Source organism: Ylistrum balloti, unplaced genomic scaffold (genome assembly GCF_031769215.1).
Source record: "Ylistrum balloti isolate Yb309-2 unplaced genomic scaffold, AGI_CSIRO_Ybal_v1 Utg371162, whole genome shotgun sequence".
Lineage (NCBI taxonomy): Eukaryota > Metazoa > Mollusca > Bivalvia > Pectinida > Pectinidae > Ylistrum > Ylistrum balloti.
The window spans coordinates 127,257-151,785 of record NW_026782635.1 but is presented as its reverse complement, the minus strand read 5'-3'; the positions used below and the strand labels follow the sequence as shown (position 1 = coordinate 151,785).

Here is a 24,529-nt window from a genome sequence, read left to right as displayed (position 1 = left end):
TATGTTTTAAAGTTACGCTCTGTTATACAATGTTTTACAGCGGACGGAGTATTGCTTTGTGTTATAACAGGAATAGTATACACATCTTAATGGATTTAATTGTTTTAATAATTATTTCTGTAGCATTATTGTGCGAAATCTTAAATCAATGGCCCATTGTGCTCAATGGGATCCTTTCGCCTGTCATTAGCTCTACTGTAGTAGCCAGCAACGAAGGAATAGGCGATATCAAGAACGACAATATTATGCCACGTAACATTTTAAGGATAATGCTGACACTATAATAACATAGACAGTATCCAGCAGTATGAGTCGTGCCAGATTCTTTTAGGGAGTGAGTTTAACTGAAACCAAACAGACGACTCGAGAGTAGCAAAGACTGGTAGCATTGAATAAGTTTCTAAGTATTGAATTTCTCGAATAAACGAGTTTTGATGAAAACTGAACAGAACAGCTCGCAATGCCGTTGATAAAGATTGATTTGTTTTGTATAAAAAAAACTTATTTTTGTATACATTATACTGAGAACTATATTATGTAGTTGAACTTCTTGCTAGAATGTTTATATTCTAAGGTAAAGGTACCGAATATGACACTCCAAAGTTGGTGTCTGCCATATTTGATAAATAATATGATGTACTACATATCTATCATGGAGATATATTGATGGCATTGCGCAATCAACAGCAGAATACCGACAGTTAAAACATCGATTTTATTTATAGGACTTGGTGTATACATATCGCAGTTTATTTGATATTCAATGGCATGTGTCTAATATCACGGTTTTCGTGCAAGATGTAGTCAACTGACAAATTTATAACACTGAATTTCAAAAGACGATGGGTAGTAAAAATAATTGCCAGGTTTACCGCCGTCAGAGTGACCACATAGAGAAATATTCTACTTCTTTGAACGATATGAAGCTGGGTGTGTTTAATACTTGTTAGTTTGGCTATTTATTTGGTTGTTGTTTACCTTGTTCTCAGTTGAGAATGTGACTTACTTAGATTGACCAAGATTTACATGGCGTCAATGGAGCAGAAGAGGCTTAATCTTGGTTCTTTTTTCTTTGCATTTCTTATAAGACTCCGTGTAAATCTTTCTTTCGCTAATCGTTTGAATTAGTTTGATTGAATTTGAGTTTGGATTATGATTATGTGGACATGTTGGTATTTTTTTTTCTTGTTTTTTTTATGAGAAACTAAATTAAATCATGAAAAATACCTGATCAAGTCTTCCGATTATCTAGATTACTTGAGGGGGAAAATGTACGCAGGAAATTCATATACGAATTTTAAATATGCAAAATGTCATTCAAATACAAATCCGCCTTCCACAAAAAATATTGACGTGATTTCAGAAAAGTATGGACTGGAATGGGAAATGATTGCAAATAAAACTACATTTGCGCTTTAATAGGAGGCACGGATTACAGCGCTAAAAAGCAATTAACATTTCTCTGTATTACGTATGATCCTTATCTCTGTCCACACATTTATAAAATTCCCTATTAGAAGGCTAATGTATGAAATTCAAAGACTTATCTGAGACTTTGAAATAAAGAGATGTACTCGTCGCAAAAGGAATGATCGTTATCATCAAGTTTGACTTTCATCGAACGGGTCATTCGTGTCTATAAAAACAAGAGCTATGTGTTTGGTAACTCTGTTTCGATTCAAATAGGTAAGGTAAACTGGCTAAATTTTTGGTATCCTAAAAGATAAAAATCATTTACAAAGATAACTAAATTCGGTGATATATTGTTTGGATTTGAACTACTGAAAATTGACCTATATATTTTTTCCTTTTAAACTGTCAACCAATATTTCAAGAGACTATAAGGTTTGAATCCAGAACAACGCATAATTTAGAAGTATGACAAAATGATAGAAATGTACTTACCAGATCTGAGTTTTCTCCTTGTGTCAGCCGCTGTAACGAAAACAAATACATTTGTGCGTAGTTTGATCAATACATGTGTCCTGGCGTGCCCTTAATGCTGCATCTGTAAATTGTTATAAATAAATCAAGATCGTTTCCCGTGGGAGCATGAATACCCGCCTTTGTGTAACTTAAACGGTCACAACGTCTCGTGGAAATCTTGCAAATCGTTTGACGGAGATGCCAATCATTTGAAAATCGATGTAATCACACTCTACATATTGTTAAGGATAACTGTAAATACACTCCTGAAGATTCCAATCACCTTGTAGTCCCCTGCGCTGAGACATTATTAGATGAATGCCATTCATTTGATGGCCTACACGATACTATCGTCTAGATTAGTTTTGTTTCATCATCAATGTTGATGACAAGAGCTGCTGCAGCTATATATATGTATGATTGTATTGCATAAGAAAACACGTAGTATGTGGCTAATTCAGCATACTAAAATGCATAACCATCTGAAGAGAACTATGACGATAATATGTTTACATACACATGAAGGCCGTGCATTAATTAGCTTAGTTGTTGAAAGGATGTTAAATAACATAAAAACCATGCAATTCTTGGCCAAAAAATAAAAGTTCCCAAATGAGAAAAATATAAATAATTGAACCACAAGGCATACTTATTTATCTCTGAATTTGTATTAAAAGGAGCTAATCACTGTGTCGTTTGTATAATGAGATAATAGGTGGTATACACTGCTGAAACTTAATGTATTTGTCGTAACCTGCATGTCGCGTATCAATTTATCCGGCTAGTAGTACGGTTCAGAATATACACACGTAAAAAATTATTCTCAACTTTCCCGTCTACCATTTGCCTTTTCATTCGATCACTTGGGATTTTTCTCTTTAGCTTCAAAATTTAAGCCCTTGTCTTCACTGACGAGTCCTAGAAGTACGAAACAGCTCTGTGATGCAGTCCCATTCATTTTCGGCTCTACGGTATCTAACGCTTTTGTTTAGAAGGTGTTTTTCACTTGTGAGTCTTTTGTACAGCGGGTATCAAAGATGTCAAACATCATATCGCGAAGAAATATTACCTGTTATACCATTTGACGATCGTAAAAATAGGACTTTATCTGTTGAAATTCAGTGACACGTGTTTTCCTGTTAAATGTCGACATAATGCACGAAAAATGCGAAACCCCATGCGACATATTAAGCAGGGAGCTGAGAGGCTGATTTCAATAAATCTAAAATTAACCATCGGTGAATTGAAATCATTACCCATAGTTGTTGGTTTCGTTGTAGGAAGAGATCGAGGAAAGCGGCTGATGAAGAGGAGTCTGTCGTGTCCTTGAGTTCTTGCCGATACAAAGAAAACTCACGCATCAAAAGGACGAAGACTTGGAATTGGGTAAGATATTGCACGGAATAGAAAAAGCAAATGTTCATATAGATATGTTTTTAAATGGTGTTCAAGATTGACCAAAAACTCTTTTGAGTTCTTTCAAATCTACATACCATTAACTCCATATCTTGAGTGAATAGTACCACATTAAGATACATAATACATATATAAACTGTACTAGGACTAATGATAAGAAGTTAGACGAGGCAGTAATAAAACTTTTAGCATGGATTGTTCCAAATGTTACGCGTCGAGGACTTTGCTCCAATTTAACGTTGAAATTGTCCACACTTCGATCTTCAATGCAGAGCTTTGCTCCACCGGTATTACAAAAGTCTTTATCAGTCCTATCATGAAATAATCTATATATATGTATGTGTTATTATTATCATTATTAAATTCTTATTGGCCTGTCAACACAAAAAAGGTCATTAGGGCCATCAATCGGTGATCCAAAAGGAAATAACACCAAACGAACTAAAGGCAATATGACAACTGCTATTTTTTTATAGTAACAACGTACAAAATATAAAAGTGGTAATACAGTTCATATAATAATGACCAACATCTTTCTGACAATCAATTTTTTTTATCAATCTGAGCAGTTTTAAAAAGGTCTTTAGATTTGAAACATAAACGATTTTTTTTCTCGAGTGGACAGATGGTCAATGCAGTCCAATAAAAATGTGTAACTGTACGTAGTGCATCACAACGGCGGTTATCTTCGTCTTTCAAAATGTACTCTATCTTTCATCATTGTAGGGGTCCATCTATTATTTTATTAATGTTTGTTTTGTATTTTTGTGATATCTCGTAGCTGAATGAAGAAGAATATGTGATTCGCCCGTGACATTATCATAATCTATCCCTTTTCTTGCTGTTTTGGGGTCAAACAGAAGCACTCGTCTATGTATACTCGATTCCAGAAGACACGTGCAAAACTTGACAAGGTCAGATTGACTGTAACATGCGAAACATCAATGCGTTTCTTGTATGATCACAGCAAAATGGCCGAAGGAATCGTTTGAAATCCAACCATCGTTATAGTAATACAGTTGCCCAGGTAATCACGTTCATGGCAGAACATGAGAATAAGTCAACAGTCTGGATAATAACGGTAGACGAATCAAGGACGAGCTTAATCGATCGTGTTTACCACAATACAAGTTTTAAGGTTAATAAGGCGGACATGTCTTACTGACAGGTTGTCAGTTTTACGGCTACATATTCAGTACAGGGAAATAATGACAGCTATCGTTAAATAACCCACTACACCGGTAACGTAATCGTAACCATGACAAGACAAGCCGTGCATATCGCGCACTATATAAACGCAAAAAGAGACGTTCTAATTATATGAGACCGTAGATTAAAGAAGTCTATAGGAAAGGATTTGTTATAAAGATCTAAATTTCTACGTGTTATCGGGAAGCTGCTTGTTTTAATCCAGAGTTTTCTTTTTCTCTTCTTCCTAACAACGGTTTCCTAAATTTTATATTAACATTACGTCGAGATGGCCTTTGATCTACCGCCAAGGTTAATGGATCTGTCACCCGAGACTTGAGACTAGCAAAAGCCGCCTGCAAAATGGGTACTTGCTGCCTTCAGCTTGATATTCAAATTGATTCGTCTAGCCGGTCGTCAGCTGAATCTGATCTATGGACGTCATCTGAATTTCTATTGTAATTATACTGACTTTTTGTTTATGCTACTGTTTATTTTGATTTCGCTATTTAGGTCATCTTGTGTGACCCTCATTAACGTGTACCCAACCAAAACATTGAAACAAAATTAATCAGCTGACCTCACTACAACATATATATCATTATGTTTCATTTTTTTTGCATCTAATTGTTGTATACCTTGTTCCAATGACATTACTAACTTCGGTTGACCAAGGTCAACATGGCGGATGTCGTCGATGCAGCAGAAGACGCCAACTCTTCAGGAACGTCTGATCTTATACTCCTTGTACTCTTTTAGAAGTCGCCGTGTAAATCGTTCTTAGTTCATGTTTTCTCCTAGTTTTATTGAATTCGAACTTGGATTATGATAAGTTGACATGTCGGTATTTTTTCCCCCTTTCTATGTAGTACGTCATCACGGACATTATTATCACAGAAGGACAGTATTACATGAACAAATGAAAACATTACTTTGAACAGGACGAACTATGATTGATAAGGTTGTTGGCACAATGTCATCGGAATGATCATATTACTATCATGTCCATGTTATGACATTACGGTTTGATAGCACTATAAAAACGTCCGTCCGTGGTTCTATCATTCAAGAACACTCCGTTTTATTGGCCAGGCTGGTTCGAGGACACAAAACTCCAGAGAGCTCAAAATATAGTTTCTGAAATATATTGAGTTGATGTACAAGTATTTGTAATTGTCATTTTAAAGTAAAGGTCATATGCTTTGATTAATGAATCCTTTAACATGATTTTATGACATGACATTTGGATGTTGTGTTTTTTTTTTGTCAAGTCTGTTGCCTTATCAGAGAAGCCAGGGGCCTGTAACTAGAAGCCCCTTAATACTTAAGTTTGCCTTAACATTACCTTTGTGTGTTAAGGTGTAACTAGAAGGGATCTTAAGTATACCGCTAAGGGTATAACGGTAAAAAGATACAAATAACTGTGCATCTCTTAACGCTGACGTAAAGGAATCTTACGATTGCCTTAACTAAGTGGGTAACTCGATGTCCTCGTTAGTCCAAAGAGTAAACAAAGATCACCTTAGGCATTTTTAACGGATGATTTCCTGTAACTAGAAGCTCTCGTTCGACTTTGTGCTTGCTCTTAAGCTAAGGAAACTACTAGGCTACCTTAGAGTAAACAAAATGGCGATTTTAGACCTTCTGAACCGCGATCAGGACGTTCCGAGACGTTTATTTCGCGACTGAAGACATCCGCTGGATTACCTGAGCGATGATGCAGTTATTTCAGACTATCGCTTAGACAGACGAACAATTTATGAGCTGTGTAATACTTTTGAAGAGGAACTCGAGAGACCTACCAGGAGAAGTATGTCTCTTCCAGTTTCACTTCAAATCATGATTGGATTAAGATATTTTGCTAGTGGTGGTTATAAGTCGGTAATCGGTGAAGCACATGGGGTCAGTAAAATGACAGTATCTCGAACAATTAAAACCTTTACTGGTTTGATTACCTTGCATTTGGACAAATATATAACATTCCCCATGGATATACAGAAACAGCTGAAGGTTAAACGAGATTTCTACAATATCCATGGATTTCCGAGTATCTTGGGAGCTGTAGACGGTACTTTGATACCCATTGAAACACCTTCCATTGATGAATACCACTGTGTTTGTTGAAAAGGATTTCACGCCTTGAACATCCAAGGAGTGTGTGACGCTAAACTGAAATTTCTCAATATTGTGGCAAAATGGCACACGACTCATTTATATGGACAAATTGTGGTCTCTCTGCTGCGTTTGAAGACAAAGAAATAACTGGAGGATGGTTGTGGGGTGACAGTGGTTACGGCTTGCGACCATGGTTACTTACTCCAAAATTGAATCCAAGAGCCCCCGCCGACAGAAAGTATAATGTCTTCATTTGGCAACGGAGAGAGCAGTTGCTGTTGTGATTGCAACCGCAATTTTGCACAATATCTGCATAGAGAAAAATCTCCCTTAGCCCGAGATCGACGACATGGATGATGATGACAACGACGAGACAATCTACAACCTCGATGATAATGACAGTGGGATTAACGTAAGGGAACAACTAATTAACAGAGTGTTTTCTTGATTTAAACTTTATTTCAAAAACAAACATTGTCTTTTATAATTTATGAAAACGTAATCAAGGACACAATTTCTTACAAACATTTCAAAAAGTATTCAAAATAAAGATTCAAAAATATATAATTATTTAGATATTTATACCAAGCTACTTTGCTTGATAGGGATATCAATATCACAAAATAGACTTTTTTAAATACAAATAAATCTACCTTACTGTTTTAATTATCAAATGTTGACGTCATTGTTTATTATAAGTATGATATAATAGCTCGGTGATAGAATTACTACACAGTTGTATACAGTTTAACGCGTACTAGATCATTGCTTTTAACATTTCACCAACCTCTGTGCATCGAATGTGTCATTGATGTCGCCACTGTTGCCGTGTACTACTGTAACTCCAAGAACCTCAATCACTTCATCCTCTAGTTCACTCAGTTCATTTCCGTCAATTGTTCCGCCACCTGTGTTAGCTCTTTCTCTTTTCAGTTTGGCCTCTTGACAACACTGGCCCAATTTTACCACTTCTTCCCGACATCTTCTACCGTTCTGAGACTGTTGCTTACCGCGTTGACTGCTTTAGTAATATTCACCCATTCTCGTTTGATACTGTGTCAGAAAATTTACCAAGTATAACCTCCCTGTTGTTCATCACTCCTTCTACTAATGCTGTAAGTTCAGTCACAGAAAAATTGGGTTTTCGCGTTCGCTTATTGGAAGCCATGTTGTTGATGTATCCAGATAGAAATATAATCAGTTGAAAGCTTTGATAAATTCTCTGCGTCCTTAAACGCACAGAAGATTCAGAGCTGGTAAAATTCATTGTAGGAAAGAAACCAACACCTGGACTCCGGAAATTTCTCCCTTATCGTTCTCGCAAAATCTTGTCTTAAGGGATTGTTACGAGATATAAAAATTCTCCAAAGCAAAAAGTTAGTGGCTCGCTAAGGAACTTTCGAGTTACACCCATATTTTTTACGTAACGTCCCCTTAAATTGTTCCCTTACCCTTAGTGTTAAGGTGGTTTTCTAGTTACAGGCCCCAGCACGATAAAAATTGACAGCATCAGCTGTTGCAGTTTTCCTCCTTTGAACCCTGATGTATAACAGGGTTTTAGATGGAATACACAAAGACTTAAAGTTAAGAATTGCTAACAAAAGAGACGGAGTTATCATGCCAAGCGAAAATTCAATAAATGAAACTGTTTTAATAATCAATTTATAGAATCAATGTTTTGGCTTAGCAAGTTTGGGGTGACGGATGTTTTAAAACTTTCCTATCGTTGTATACTGCAAAATGTCGTGTACTGAAAACATCACACCCTCCTCCATTGCAAACGGTTTGTTCTTATTATTAAATGTCCTATCATCATCTAAGGTTATGCAAGGTGTTTGTGTTCCTGGAAGCATGAAATAGTGCTGTACTAAGCTGACTTTAAAGTGTTATCGCTCTGCAGTTTAATGCCGACGCAAAGCCGCATTTTAACCATGACACCTCCCTGCAAATAAAAACAAAGTTATGTCTGAAATGACGTTATAAAATTGCGACTAATTACACAAGATCAAGTGATGACACAGCCTTGTTGTCAGTACTGAGGTTTTTAGAATCGAACCGTTTGTTAAAGATGTACTCTTTGACGGTTGACCAGAAGTAAGCCACAATGCAATATAAAACGAATTTCAAAAAGATATGTTGGAATTTTGCGTTATTGTACTGTTGTATCTATATGCATGAAACTGCAATTTTCATAACTTTTTAAAGACGATTTTGCTTGTGATTCGGTTAACAACGTTAACAATTTCGTTTTGTTTCTGCATATATCAACTAAATTTTGCATGAACAACCACCACAAATGACAGAGTTCAAATTCCGGAATCGCCACGTGGTGGACCACTTTCCATAGGATTCAAGTCATTTTGAAACATTTTCAATTTTTTGGTGCTGCGCTGTTTAAAGCTCGTTAAATCAAGTTAACACTAAGCATTTTCATTTTTTTTATAATCAAAGAATAATACCCTGAACTTGTAATGAAAGACGAAAATTTATTGTAAAAAAGATAACCGCGAAAATGATATCGAACATCCAATATTCTGGAAAATAAGGTAAAAATAATTTCCTGTTACACATATTCTATGTATCGGAAAATAGTGTGTCAACATATTCAATTTTTCGCTTCTAATCTACTCTCTAAAATCAAATCTTTCAAAAAAAAAATCATAATCAAGAAAAATTGACGACTGGATTTTTCTCCATCTGAGAAGAGTCCATCCTTCGGAGAAATAGAGGAAATAAATTATATCTTTTCTCAGGGAGGGAATGTGGATGCAGATGAAATGGTCGGCTAGGTGGTGCAGTGGGAACTCGCTCACTTCCCACCTTGAAGTCCGATGTTCGATTCCTCCAACTCTCTTTCCTTTCCATTCTGTCCAACAAGTGATTAATATAACCATGTTACAAGTGACATTCTCTAAACAAATGGACATTTAAATGGTACGTTAATATAAGACAAGAATTATGTGTTTGTCTGATCACCATTTAGATCACCTCCTAGACACGATAACTCACTTTCATTAATAGGTACTTCTAAATATAAACCAGTGTCTAGACGTAGGTCAGCTGAACCTTTATTGATTGGCCCTAAGGCCAAACTATTACCAACTTGTTAATTTTAGATAATGGAAGACAGCGGAGTTAAACTAAATAAGGTGCTGATCAGCAAGGGAAATTGTAGAATATCGAAGCGTTTACATTAGCAAAACCAGATAAAACAAATGTCTTTACCAAGCTGTTCATCAAAAAATGTGCAATCTGACAATTATAGCGATCAATCTTCTAGAGATTTGAGCAGGAGCAAGGAAAGCTAATGCCTGCTATTATATAACTGCATGTCGTTAATGGGCCTTCATCCTGAATTGGAAGTTTCATATATCTTAAATTTTGGAAAATTGATTATTGGTCTTTCATGTCTTTCCTTGCTTGCTGATGACTTTAAATGTAATTATCTAAAACATCAACATCACCTCCTATAAGATTATACTAAGGATGTAGAAATGAAAAACACCTTTTATTTAATTAGAGTTAGATACATTGTGGCTTAACCATGAATTAATCTGCATCATACAGATGTTTCGTCCTTCTAGGACTCGTCAGTGATGCTACATCATACAGCTGTTTCGTCCTTCTAGGACTCGTCAGTGATGCTACATCATACAGATGTTTCGTCCTTCTAGGACTCGTCAGTGATGCTGCATCACACAGCTGTTTCGTCCTTCTAGGACTCGTCAGTGATACTGCATCACGCAGCTGTTTCGTCCTTCTAGGACTCGTCAGTGATGCTACATCATACAGCTGTCTGTCCTTCTAGGACTCATCAGTGATGCTACATCATACAACTGTTTCGTCCTTCTAGGACTCGTCAGTTATGCTGCATCATACAGCTGTTTCGTCCTTCTAGGACTCGTCAGTGATGCTACATCATACCGCTGTCTGTCCTTCTAGGACTCGTCAGTGATGCTACATCATACCGCTGTCTGTCCTTCTAGGACTCGTCAGTGATACTACATCATACAGCTGTTTCGTCCTTCTAGGACTCGTCAGTGATGCTACATCATACCGCTGTCTGTCCTTCTAGGACTCGTCAGTGATGCTACATCATACCGCTGTCTGTCCTTCTAGGACTCGTCAGTGATGCTACATCATACCGCTGTCTGTCCTTCTAGGACTCGTCAGTGATACTACATCACACAGCTGTTTGTCCTTCTAGGACTCGTCAGTGATGCTACATCATACCGCTGTTTCGTCCTTCTAGGACTCATCAGTGATGCTACATCATACAGTTGTTTCGTTTTTAGGACTCGTCAGTGATGCTACATCATACAGCTGTTTCGTCCTTCTAGGACTCGTCAGTGATGCTACATCATACCGCTGTTTCGTCCTTCTAGGACTCGTCAGTGATGCAGCATCATACAGCTGTTTCGTCCTTCTAGGACTTGTCAGTGATGCTACATCATACAGCTGTTTCGTCCTTCTAGGAGTCGTCTGTTATACTACATCATACAGTTGTTCCGTACTTTTAGGACTCGTCAGTGATACTACATCACACAGCTGTTTGTCCTTCTAGGAGTCGTCTGTGATACTGCATCATACAGCTGTTTGTCCTTCTAGGAGTCGTCTGTGATACTACATCATACGGCTGTTTGTCCTTCTAGGAGTCGTCTGTGATACTAAGGGACTCAATTTTTGAGTCTAGGCGGAGACTTAGGAAAGTGATTAAAAGCAAAGTCAAAATCTAGCCGGGGAGATGCGGCAGACACGTAATGAAATGAATTTCGTAATGAGATAATTTTAGAACAGCGGCAAATACTTGTGTATATTCTGAACCGTGTAACTATTTAAATGTGGCATTACTCGGATCAATTCCAACAATTCTATAAAAAAAAATATTGAGTTGCGTCCGCTGTTTGTAAATAATTTGCAAAGTTGGGGTTTCGAAATGGAAAAGAAAAATGAATCAAGTACAACAGAATGAATGCGCTATTTGTAGCCTCTTTTCGTATGTTTACAAATAGGTATTGAAGTCCAAACATGTACGTGAAAAGATATACGGTTTTTGGGGAAAAACTACAATATCATTTCTTCATTTTCTATTTAGAAAACTAAACATGAACATGGTGGTAATATAATGTCAGATATGTGTGCAAAGCAAGAAGTCACAGTTGTAAATAGATTGGGATTAAGGGATGAAAATGTGATGGATTTTCAGAAAATAAATTCCCCAAAAGTAGTACTTAGGGGTTGTCGTTGTCTCGAAATCGCTTGAGTCAGAGTGATTTTCAGTCCCTTCTACTATAAAGCAAGTTGATTTTGGCAAAACATCGGTGCATAACATATGGCTAATTACGGCGTATCGGTCGATTAATTACCAGTTTAATTGTCCAAGTACGGGTTGGCTTCGTAATTAGTGTCACTATCTTGTGGGAGTGACTTATCTGTGCGTTAAAAAAGTAGCACGTTTACTTAAAAACAGGAAAACATTAAGCTTGATTGCGTGCATCTTCGGGAAGAAAAAAAACGAAACAGTCAAACCAATAGGAATTTTTTTTACGAAATTTCATACCCACAATTCCGAGAGAAACCAAGTTTGAGCTTGTTTACTAATGGACTGTAATCGGGCACTTTGTCAGATTTACTATTTGTAAATGCTGAAAGTATTTTTCATTGATAGAGTCTATATCTGTGTGTAATTTGTTAAGTCTAGTGCATGTACAATGTTTTCTGTAACAGGTAAAAACTTTCTAGCGCTGCGTTTTTCATTTGTTTATTTATTCATAATAAAGTTATATTGATATGTTTTGTAGTTCCATGCCTCTTTTCTTGTAGCGTATCAAAAGCAAATTTTAATTTCGTTTTATTGTCATTCCGTAAAATATATGATGTATATGTGCTATGTCAGTAAGGGTATTGTACACCCGTGTGGGACGGAACGACGTGAGTACAAATGCATTTGATTGGAGTTGTTATTACACGTTTTATTGTTTGGATGAAGAAACAATAAAAGAAGAAAGTAGAATTAAATTCATTTGTTTATTCACTGCCATTTCAAAAATCCGATTTAGCTTCGCTGTTTGCTTGCTAATCATAGCCCTTCTTCATTCAACCGTAATCAAAGTCAGGAAACTGACATCGTCAACCTTGTTTATACACTTCGTTTGAGTGGAAAATCGGATATGTCGAAATATTTTCCACGGACCCTTTAATTTCGAGATATTGAGTTTCGACTGTAATTAAAATTGACTGACACTATAACTATGTATTTTTCTTAAGAAAAACGAACAAAGGAGAAATCTGTTTTGGATTGAAGTATTGTATAGTGAACTGAAATATATTGTTTACACTTGATTTCATCAGTACAAAGAGACTTACACAAATATCTCACTAAACAAGAATGCCAAATGATAGATTTCAGTCTATTTACACATTAAACCACTAAATCTTGAATCCAATAAGGCTTCTTTGTTTTGATTGAGTTTTTATTGAAACTCTTCATACATTGTGTGCAGAGTGGCCAAAAAAATAAAACCCGTATGGATGATAGTTGGATGGTTTACCATGTATCATCATCAACACCAACGTTTTCACCATCAGAATGCGACTTTCTTTTCTGACAATTCTAAAAAAATTAGCACACATACCAATATCTTAGTAAAGTTATAACCATCTGCTTTTAAAACATCAAACAACCAATTGTGTTTGGAAAGTCTTATATTTCTTGCAGATTTCTTGGTTTTATATTTCTCCTAAAGACAACTTTACAAACCGCACCTACTTGCACATCTACCTCTCACTGTGAGAACGGTACTGTATTATATGTTTAAAGTCTCCGTCTTAGTAGAAATGTAGAAAGTACTGCCAACAGAACAATTGGTGATATTGGGGTATATGGGGTTTATAACATATTGTTAGAAGATTTGTATAGAAACTATCGATCATATCATATATTTAACTTCCTGGTTGTAATTGACAGGTATAGTCATTCAAGGACATGTCGGCATTACTTGTATGCGTGCTATGGATTGTTATATATTAGGAAAGGTACATGTTTCCAGGAAGGATTGGCGTGTGACAGGGTGATCTCCTATGTCCACTATCGTTCAACAAGTCATTTTTGTTATGCACATAAAGTCAAAAACCGACGCTTTGCACAAATTGGTAAAGTTTCGATCTTTTTTGCAGGGTTAGGGTAAGAGATAAAGCTATCTATATGTTCAATAATTTTTAATGGATTGAATATGGAAGATATTTCAAATGTCACAAAAAATGACGTTTTTATTACAAAATGCTTAACAACCAATAATATCGGCGGCATACTTACTGCTTTAGAATTTTGGTATTTAGTTTATGGTTCGAACTTTCCTATTTCGTTAAAATATAACTAGGCAATTGTGTCATCGTTTAATTTGGATTAACTGTAAAGCCAAGAGATTCGGCTTTGATGGCACAAAGCATCGGAGAGTGGTCTCGAAGGACGAAAAAATATTTAGGATGACCTATATAGGACATAAGGATAGCTGTAACCCCCACTTTTACACTGATGTCAAATTTGACAAAGTATCGGTGTCGATAAGCAGAAATGATGTAGTTGAGGAGTGGGTCCAATTGTACCGTATTTTTGTGCTAATGAAATGAAAACGTTATTCAAAACATATCAAGTTGTTTGATTTATATCGCTGAACGTCCTATGAACAGCTCGTTTAAGTATGAACTCACAGTTGGTTCGTGTTTGTGACGACTGTGATATAATCATGTAAACGTTCCTGTGGAACTGATCGTACCATTATATTGTCGGAGGCATTCATCACAACGACAACCTGACACTGGGCAAACAAGTCTCTACATTACCTTAGAGTCGATCGTTAAGCAATTAGTAATAAATATTACGACATGTGATGTAGGGTTGTGCAGCCATGAAGAGGTTCGTGGGCTCCGGGTTTAAACCTGTCGACGAACGATTGATACGCTGCGGAGTAAGTAAAGGATTCAATAGCTGTTCAAAATTTGATCAGCAAGTATGTTACATAAATTTTGTATTTGAAATATAATTTCGATAAGTATTTAGTTTAAAAGGATTACTGATGTTTATCGCATTACTGTGCCCTTATATTTCAGATAATTTTTGTGATCGGCGATTAGGACATTTCCAATGCAAGTACTGATTATTTATCAGAACAATATTTTCAAAGTTTAAACATGTTGCAACAACCAGTATTATTAAAAGGACAGAAAAAGGCCAGTTGTGCAGATATTGGCAACAGATCAAAAATATTTATTTCTCGGGTACATTGAAAAGAAACTTATCTTGCCCGAATACTATTCTGTTCAGGTCACTGATAATTGATTTCCAAACATCATCCATACACTATAATTAATCAGTACATACATAATTTTCTTCAAATGCTTTAATTTCAAAATGTCGTGCTGGTGTCTGTCTTTATGTGGGTGGATGGGCGTGCGTGCGTGCCTGCATGCCTGCTTGCTGAACGCAATGTGAAAGATAATTGACGATGATATTGAGAGACAGTAAATTGTTGTTCGGTGCAATTCAAAATTAATCGTACACCAAATGAAATCAGAGCTAGGTTTTAACATGGCGGCTATCAATGAAGAAACATAAGACGCTCTCATATCCCGAAAGCCTGGTCTTCTTATGTCTTATCTATGTAAATGCGGTATCACACTGTGCTTTCTTTGGTGTTTTTCATTCAGGGGATATCCGAGAGCCTAAGGATACAGTTTACTATATTCCACTGCGGGATCCTAAGAGAAGGTATCTGCAGAAATGAAGTTTTTTCTCAGTGTCTACTGCTGAGGTGACATTGGAGTGACTAAAGTCGATCCGCTGTCCCCTTCCCAACACTTGGAATATATACAATTTTTCCCTATCATCTCTATGATTTTGTGTTTTATTTTGCACACTTCATGTCCTTGATATCCGTCCTCATATGGACGTTACACCCCGTAAAAAATAAGGAACAATCGGATTCACTTCGCGGTTGATGCATCATCTTGTAACCAGAGCTCAAAAGTGGAATATTTCGTAACGATTGTTACAGTGATCTTGTTCTCATTAAATCCCGTCAACTACAAATCAATCTTTCACTTTCACGTCTCATTATGTATGGATTTCCATATCTCTAGTGTGATCGGTTTGTTTGCCGGCAGCTTGGGATGGTAATTTTGACATGATTTTTTAAGGAAAAAATATTAACAAGAAAATATCAATATGTCAATATAATCATCATCCAAACTCGAGTTCAATAAAACTAGGACATTCAATAGGGACGAGGGGGGCTATCCAAGTGTTAAACAAAGCGTATCCGGATTGACTACAGAGCATTGTTACCATCTGCAGTTTTATTTATCTATAATTTGTTTACCATCTCGTCACACTATTTTCGACTTTAGTGTACATAGGATTATAGTGCAGCCGAAAATGTCTCATACACTACGTCCGGCGGTGCTAGTACGCTCCACACTGGTCATTTGTCTGATGAAGGTGACCGTGTAGATCTCGTACACTACGTACGTCAGTGATAGTTCGCTCCACACTTGTCATTTGTCTGATGAAGGTGACCGTGTAGATCTTGCACACTACTTACGTCAATGCTAGTACGCTCCACACTGGTCATTTGTCTGATGACGGTGACCTTGTAGATCTCGTACACCACACTGGTCATTTGTGTAATGAAGGTGACCGTGTAGATCTCGGACACTACTTACGTCAGAGCTAGTACGCTCCATGCTGGCCATTTGTCTGATGAAGGTGACCGTGTAGATTTCGCACACTACTTACGTCAGAGCTAGTACGCTCCACACTGGCCATTTGTCTGATGAAAATGACCGTGTAGATCTCGCACACTACTTACGTCAATGCTAGTACGCTCCGCACTTGTCATTTGTCTGATGAAGGTGACCGTGTAATCGTCGGAACGTCACACTTTCATCTTCTACTGGTTGTGTCATAAGAACTTCTTCTATTCTGTAAATAACTTTAAATGACCAGGGAGCGATGGCTTTACAAGTGACATTATCAAATACTTTTGCATAAATCTAAATATTTTATTCTCAGATCTTTGAGTTTTAGGTATATAAGGATGAGTTTTCAAAGGCAGGAAGTCATAACTTTTATTCGAAAAGGGGACATGATGAGGAATTTGTTTTTAAAAACTGGAGGCCAATCACCTTGCAAAATGTTATCAACAAATTAGCATGTGCTTGTATAGCCAATAGACTGACGTTCGTTGTTGATATCCTTATTTAATAATTAGAAACTGGCGTTTTAAGTAGAAGGTATATAGGGTGAAAACATTATATTAGTTTATGATATCATAAATTGTACCGAATTAAACAATTTCTCAAGGCTTTATGAGAAAGCTTTGGGTTTCGTTTCATATTTTCATATTTAATTTAAACAACGTAATTGATTGTTTTAATTTAAGCGAGGGGACCAAAAGATTGATCACAACTTTATATCAATCTTCTTTCTCTGCAATAAGTCAAAATTGTAGTCGACAAGGTCTTCGAATCTAAGGAATCCTTGTAAAAACGATGTAAAAATCAAAGATATTCAAACAAAACTTCAGGATTATAGAATGCAAGTTTGTCTAAAAAACACAAAACATCTCCATAACTCTACAGTAAAGTAAATGCATCGCGATGATTTCATACCAAAAACATCCAGTGCAAATAAACCCATCTTGGAATTTAACCTGGTTTACAACACAACAGTGTTCTAGATTTCAAACTTTTGAACTTTCGTGTTACGTATTAATCTTCACCCAACTGTGTCCTCTACTGCCGTTGCTACAGTGACATGCTTTCTTTCAAAATATAACGTTCCTGCTACTAATGTACATCATCCGACATTTCCGTGATTGTTATATGATGGTATACGTGTTGTAATGATGATACCCGCTGTTGATAGTGTTATGTAACCTAGGGTAGCAGGGAACAGTTAATTTGCATTTTTCTTGAATTTATTGGTTATATACAGGTAAAGGGGATTGGTTAGGAAATATACATTCTTACATGTTTATATATATTTATAAACTACACAACAACTGCATCAATAGCAGAAAAAAATATTTGTGTTAATCAAAACTTTCCTCTGATTTCTAAAATGTGATTGCCTTGGTTACCAACTCAAAAAATGCTAAAAATGCAAAAATACTGCTAATCCAACCTAACACTACAACTTTGTTGGAAAAAAAATTTATCTCTGAACACCTGTTTTAAAATCAACAACACTGTCCAGGTAACAAAGTACTTACAATTCAGCAAATTTCAACCCGAAAGTCCATCACAACATGAGCACGTGTAAACACTATCAAAACTTTACTTCCTGTAAACCTAGACACAGATTAGGGTAAGGGTTACTTCAACATGACAAGACCACTTTTAGCAAGGATTTATTTTTTTACATTTAAATTAAAACCTTTACAATGGGGTAAACTAATGAACAGCTAATAAACACACCGTGCTAGTCGAGCATCAGAATCTGCAGATTCCTAATATATCTCAAAAAAAGGGGGGTTATTTTTCCCACTTACTGCCTCCTTTGCAAACTTTCTGGGTTAAATTGAGCTTTCGTCTCTTTGAGGAAGAATCTGGACTAAGTCCCCTGCACATTCTCGACTGTATAAAAATGGTAGTTACTACTACTTCGCTTAACGACGGCATTGTGGTAGTGTAGTAACTGCTGGTTTGTCCGTTGTAATGTAACTGGCTGTGATGTCCTACCTCGGCAGTATATTCGGTGTTTTGGCAATATAAAGTTGGCTTCATTTCCGCACTACCACGAGAATGCTTGCACGTATACACAGAGACTCCGTTCGTCACTGATAATTGACGTTAAGCAATATAAAACAACACCACCCCACTCTATGGTAGCCTTCCATGTCATTTCTCTATATAAATGGTGCGAATCCAACCAGTGACATCCACAATCCTACAGGGGTACCTCTACTTTCGTTCTTTACACCCCTAGGACATATCATGGCAAAATGTAAGGTTCCATGTGCGGCAGTGGTGGATAAGTGTAAATGTAGAGGCCGTAAAAAGGTATGTTGTACTGACTTTGAAGTTGGATGTCGCTCTGTAATATTCAAAGGAGCGTACCAATCTGTGATTGGTCAGTTTGTTTCCCCTGAAACCTGCTGTAGACCAATCAAATAACTTCACTTGTGCCATCAATATTGGCATGAAATGTTCCAGGGCTCAGAGAGTGACAGTGATATCCCCTGGAGTACCGAGAATGAACAAATTCTGGTTAGGTGAGATCTGTGTCTATATCTGACAATGTTGTAGTTATTATTATGTAGGGACCATTATATATATATATAGAAGTTATTAGAACAACATTAACCGCCATTTCTATCAATCCAGCAAATAGACGATGTATGGTATTGGCATCAGTTTGATTTTTTGTTTTCTTCCTTTCGGAAAATGTCGATATAAATCAAATTATTTGCAGCTGAATAGGACATATTGACATCTTCGTAGGTATGCATTTCGTTCTAGTCGCAAACATGTATTTCATGATTGTCATTTATAGACAGAAGTGTACTTTAGCGTAAGATGCAGTTCTAAGACACCGTAATTCTGTCACTCCAAGCATATACACAGCGGCTGAGTTACGATGATGGCGAATAAAAGCTACACAGAATGACAAATTTGATGCAGCAGTTTGTAACAAAACACACATAATTCAACATAATTGTTAATCCTTAAATTGGTAATATTAGAACAAAACGCCTTTCACAGTGGCATCTGCTTTGTATTAAGAAACATGTACATTTAGACTTTTTAAAATTATTTTAAGATTCTTATATATATATATATGTGTGTGTGTGTGTGTGTGTGTGTGTGTGTGTGTGTGTGTGTGTGTGTGTGTGTGTGTGTGTGTGTGTGTGTGTGTGTGTGAGGGTGTGTGTGTGTGTTTGTGTGTGTGTGTGTGTGTGTGTGTGTGTGTGTGTGTGTGTGTGTGTATGTGTGTGTGTGTTTGTGTGCTTATACAAATACTTACAATCGATTTTTATAATTTATTTTCAAGGCCGCAATAAATCTTAAGAAGAATTGAAGCTATTGCGTTTGATCAGCAGACATTGTGTACCATCGTTTTAAATACTACTTTGAAATGTATATTACACGGCATTTTCCTCCTTTTTTATCTGCATTGCTGTTTAATGTTTGGATAATCCCGTGGGTCTCGTTCCAATGACGGAACAGAAACAGATATATGGCTTGTCATTAGGGGCATCTGAAGGGAAGTTTGAAGGAACCATCGGGAAAAAATCGTTTGGAAAGCATTGATGTTAAATAATTGTAAATTATGATAAACTGTTTGTGTCGTCATTTTACTGATATTATGACAAAAATATTGCTAAATGATCCCAAAAGTATGATGACACACATGAAACCTGAGCTACTGGTTTTCATCTTATATCTCAAAAAAATGTTTGACCTCATCACTTCTTCATATGGTGTACCAGTACTGCAAAAATCTGTTCAGCAGTTGTGAAGTAGTAGTTATAGAAGGGACTTCAGCCCCGTATAAAAAAGGATGTTACAAAGGTTTATAATGTGATTATAATCTTATCCGAATAAAAACACTTCCGAAACAATCATACCAAGTTCTGGCATTAGAACCTGATATTAATTTTCTGAATGCGAACATTAATAAAAAAATACCTTAAAACAATCGTTAGAACGTGTTGCTTTAAAATATTTGCCCCAGTGTGAAAGGTATAGTTAAGCCACTCTTAGCATTATTGTCGTGTAACGAATGGTTTGCACGTTGTCAGCATTATGTAATTAGATCTAGTATCCTGTTGTGTGTCCTGTGAGTATGTGTCACTGTCGCAGTATATGTCAGTGTAACAGTATATGTCAGTGTAATAGTATATGTCAGTGTAACAGTATATGTCAGTGTAACAGTATATGCCAGTGTATATGTCAGTGTAACAGTATATGTCAGTGTAACAGTATATGTCAGTGTAACAGTATATGTCAGTGTAACAGTATATGTCAGTGTAACAGTATATGTCAGTGTGGCAGTATATGTCAGTGTAATAGTATATGTCAGTGTAACAGTATATGTCAGTGTAACAGTATATGTCAGTGTAACGGTATATGTCAGTGTAACAGTATATGACAGTGTAACAGTATAAGACAGTGTAAAAGTATATGACAGTGTAACAGTATATGTCAGTGTAATAGTATATGTCAGTGTAACAGTGTAACAGTATATGCCAGTGTATATGTCAGTGTAACAGTATATGTCAGTGTAACAGTATATGTCAGTGTAGCACTATATGTCAGTGTAGCAGTATATGTCAGTGTAACAGTATATGTCAGTGTAACAGTATGTGTCAGTGTATATGTCAGTGTAACAGTATATGTAGCAGTATATGTCAGTGTAACAGTATATGTCAGTGTATATGTCAGTGTAACAGTATATGTCAGTGTATATGCCAGTGTAACAGTATATGTCAGTGTTTATGTCAGTGTAACAGTATATGTCAGTGTAACAGTATATGACAGTGTAACAGTATATGTCAGTGTAACAGTATAAGTTAGTGTATATGACAGTGTAACAGTATATGTCAGTGTAGCAGTATATGTCAGTGTAACAGTATAAGTCAGTGTATATGCCAGTGTAACAGTATATGTCAGTGTAACAGTATATGTCAGTGTATATGTCAGTGTAACAGTATATGTCAGTGTTTATGTCAATGTAACAGTATATTGCAGTGTGTCGGTATCTGTCAGTGTAACGGTATATGTCAGTGTAACAGTATAAGTCAGTGTAACGGTATATGTCAGTGTGTATATGTCAGTGTAACACTATATGTCAGTGTAACAGTATAAGTCATTGTAACAGTATATGTCAGTGTATATGTCAGTGTAACAGTATATGTCAGTGTATATGTCAGTGTAACAGTATATGTCAGTGTGTATATGTCAGTGTAACAATATATGTCAGTGTGTATATGTCAGTGCAACAGTATATGTCAGTGTTTATGTCAGTGTAACAGTATATGACAGTGTAACAGTGTATGACAGTGTTTATGTCAGTATAACAGTATATGTCAGTGTAACAGTATATGTCAGTGTAACAGTGTATGACAGTGTTTATGTCAGTGTAACAGTATATGTCAGTGTAACAGTATATGTCAGTGTAACAATATATGTCAGTGTAACAGTGTATGACAGTGTTTATGTCAGTGTAACAGTATATGTCAGTGTAATAGTATATGTCAGTGTAACAGTATATGTCAGTGTAATAGTATATGTCAGTGTACAGTATATGTCAGTGTAACAGTATATGCCAGTGTATATGTCAGTGTAACAGTATATGTCAGTGTAACAGTATATGTCAGTGTAGCACTATATGTCAGTGTAGCAGTATATGTCAGTGTAACAGTATATGTCAGTGTAACAGTATGTGTCAGTGTATATGTCAGTGTAACAGTATATGTCAGTGTAACAGTATATGTCAGTGTAGCAGTATATGTCAGTGTAACAGTATATGTCAGTGTATATGTCAGTGTAACAGTATATGTCAGTGTATATGCCAGTGTAACAGTATATGTCAGTGTTTATGTCAGTGTAACAGTATATGTCAGTGTAACAGTATATGACAGTGTAACAGTATATGACAGTGTAGCAGTATATGTCAGTGTAACAGTATGTGTCAGTGTATATGTCAGTGTAACAGTATATGTCAGTGTAACAGTATATGTCAGTGTAGCAGTATATGTCAGTGTAACAGTATATGTCAGTGTAGCAGTATATGTCAGTGTAACAGTATAAGTCAGTGTATATGCCAGTGTAACAGTATATGTCAGTGTAACAGTATATGTCAGTGTTTATGTCAATGTAACAGTATATTGCAGTGTGTCGGTATCTGTCAGTGTAACGGTATATGTCAGTGTAACAGTATAAGTCAGTGTAACGGTATATGTCAGTGTGTATATGTCAGTGTAACACTATATGTCAGTGTAACAGTATAAGTCATTGTAACAGTATATGTCAGTGTTTATGTCAGTGTAACAGTATATGTCAGTGTATATGTCAGTGTAACAGTATATGTCAGTGTGTATATGTCAGTGTAACAATATATGTCAGTGTGTATATGTCAGTGCAACAGTATATGTCAGTGTTTATGTCAGTGTAACAGTATATGACAGTGTAACAGTGTATGACAGTGTTTATGTCAGTATAACAGTATATGTCAGTGTAACAGTATATGTCAGTGTAACAGTGTATGACAGTGTTTATGTCAGTGTAACAGTATATGTCAGTGTAACAGTATATGTCAGTGTAACAATATATGTCAGTGTAACAGTGTATGACAGTGTTTAAGTCAGTGTAACAGTATATGTCAGTGTAACAGTATATGTCAGTGTAACAGTGTATGACAGTGTTTATGTCATTGTAACAGTATATGTCAGTGTAACAGTGTATGACAGTGTTTATGTCAGTGTAACAGTATATGACAGTGTAACAGTATATTTCAGTGTAACAGTATATGTCAGTGTAACAGTATATGTCAGTGTAGCAGTATATGTCAGTGTAACAGTATATGTCAGTGTAGCAGTATATGTCAGTGTAACAGTATATGTCAGTGTATATGTCAGTGTATATGTCAATGTAACAGTATATGACAATGTAACAGTATATGTCAATGTAACAGTATATGACAGTGTAACAGTATATGACAATGTAACAGTATATTTCAGTGTAACAGTATATGTCAGTGTAACAGTATATGTCAGTGTAGCAGTATATGTCAGTGTAACAGTATATGTCAGTGTAGCATTATATGTCAGTGTAACAGTATATGTCAGTGTATATGTCAGTGTATATGACAGTGTAACAGTATATGTCAATGTAACAGTATATGACAGTGTAACAGTATATGTCAATGTAACAGTATATGACAGTGTAACAGTATATGACAATGTAACAGTATATGTCAGTGTAACAGTATATGTCAGTGTAACAGTATATGTCAGTGTATATGTCAGTGTATATGACAGTGTAACAGTATATGTCAATGTAACAGTATATGACAATGTAACAGTATATGTCAATGTAACAGTATATGACAGTGTAACAGTATATGTCAATGTAACAGTATATGACAGTGTAACAGTATATGACAATGTAACAGTATATGACAGTGTAACAGTATATGTCAGTGTAGCAGTATATGTCAGTGTAACAGTATATGTCAGTGTAGCAGTATATGTCAGTGTAACAGTATATGTCAGTGTATATGTCAGTGTATATATGTCAATGTAACAGTATATGACAGTGTAACAGTATATGTCAATGTAACAGTATATGACAGTGTAACAGTATATGACAATGTAACAGTATATGTCAGTGTAACAGTATATGACAGTGTAACAGTATATGACAGTGTAGCAGTATATGACAGTGTAACAGTATATGTCAATGTAACAGTATATGACAGTGTAACAGTATATGACAGTGTAATAGTATATGTCAGTGTACAGTATATGTCAGTGTAACAGTATATGCCAGTGTAACAGTATATGTCAGTGTAACAGTATATGCCAGTGTATATGTCAGTGTAACAGTATATGTCAGTGTAGCAGTATATGTCAGTGTAGCAGTGTATGTCAGTGTAACAGTATATGTCAGTGTAACAGTATATGCCAGTGTATATGTCAGTGTAACAGTATATGTCAGTGTATATGTCAGTGTAACAGTATATGTCAGTGTAACAGTATATGTCAGTGTAACGGTATATGTCAGTGTAACAGTATATGTCAGTGTAACGGTATATGTCGGTGTAACAGTATATGTCAGTGTAACAGTATATGTCAGTGTAACAGCACGAAAGACGTCTTCA

The 24,529-nt window shown here is 36.1% G+C and overlaps 1 pseudogene; it reads left to right on the top strand.

Moving 5' to 3' along the window:
* Window positions 1-6,369: 6,369 nt before the first annotated feature.
* Window positions 6,370-7,093, top strand: LOC132561176 (putative nuclease HARBI1; annotated as a pseudogene).
* Window positions 7,094-24,529: the final 17,436 nt, after the last annotated feature.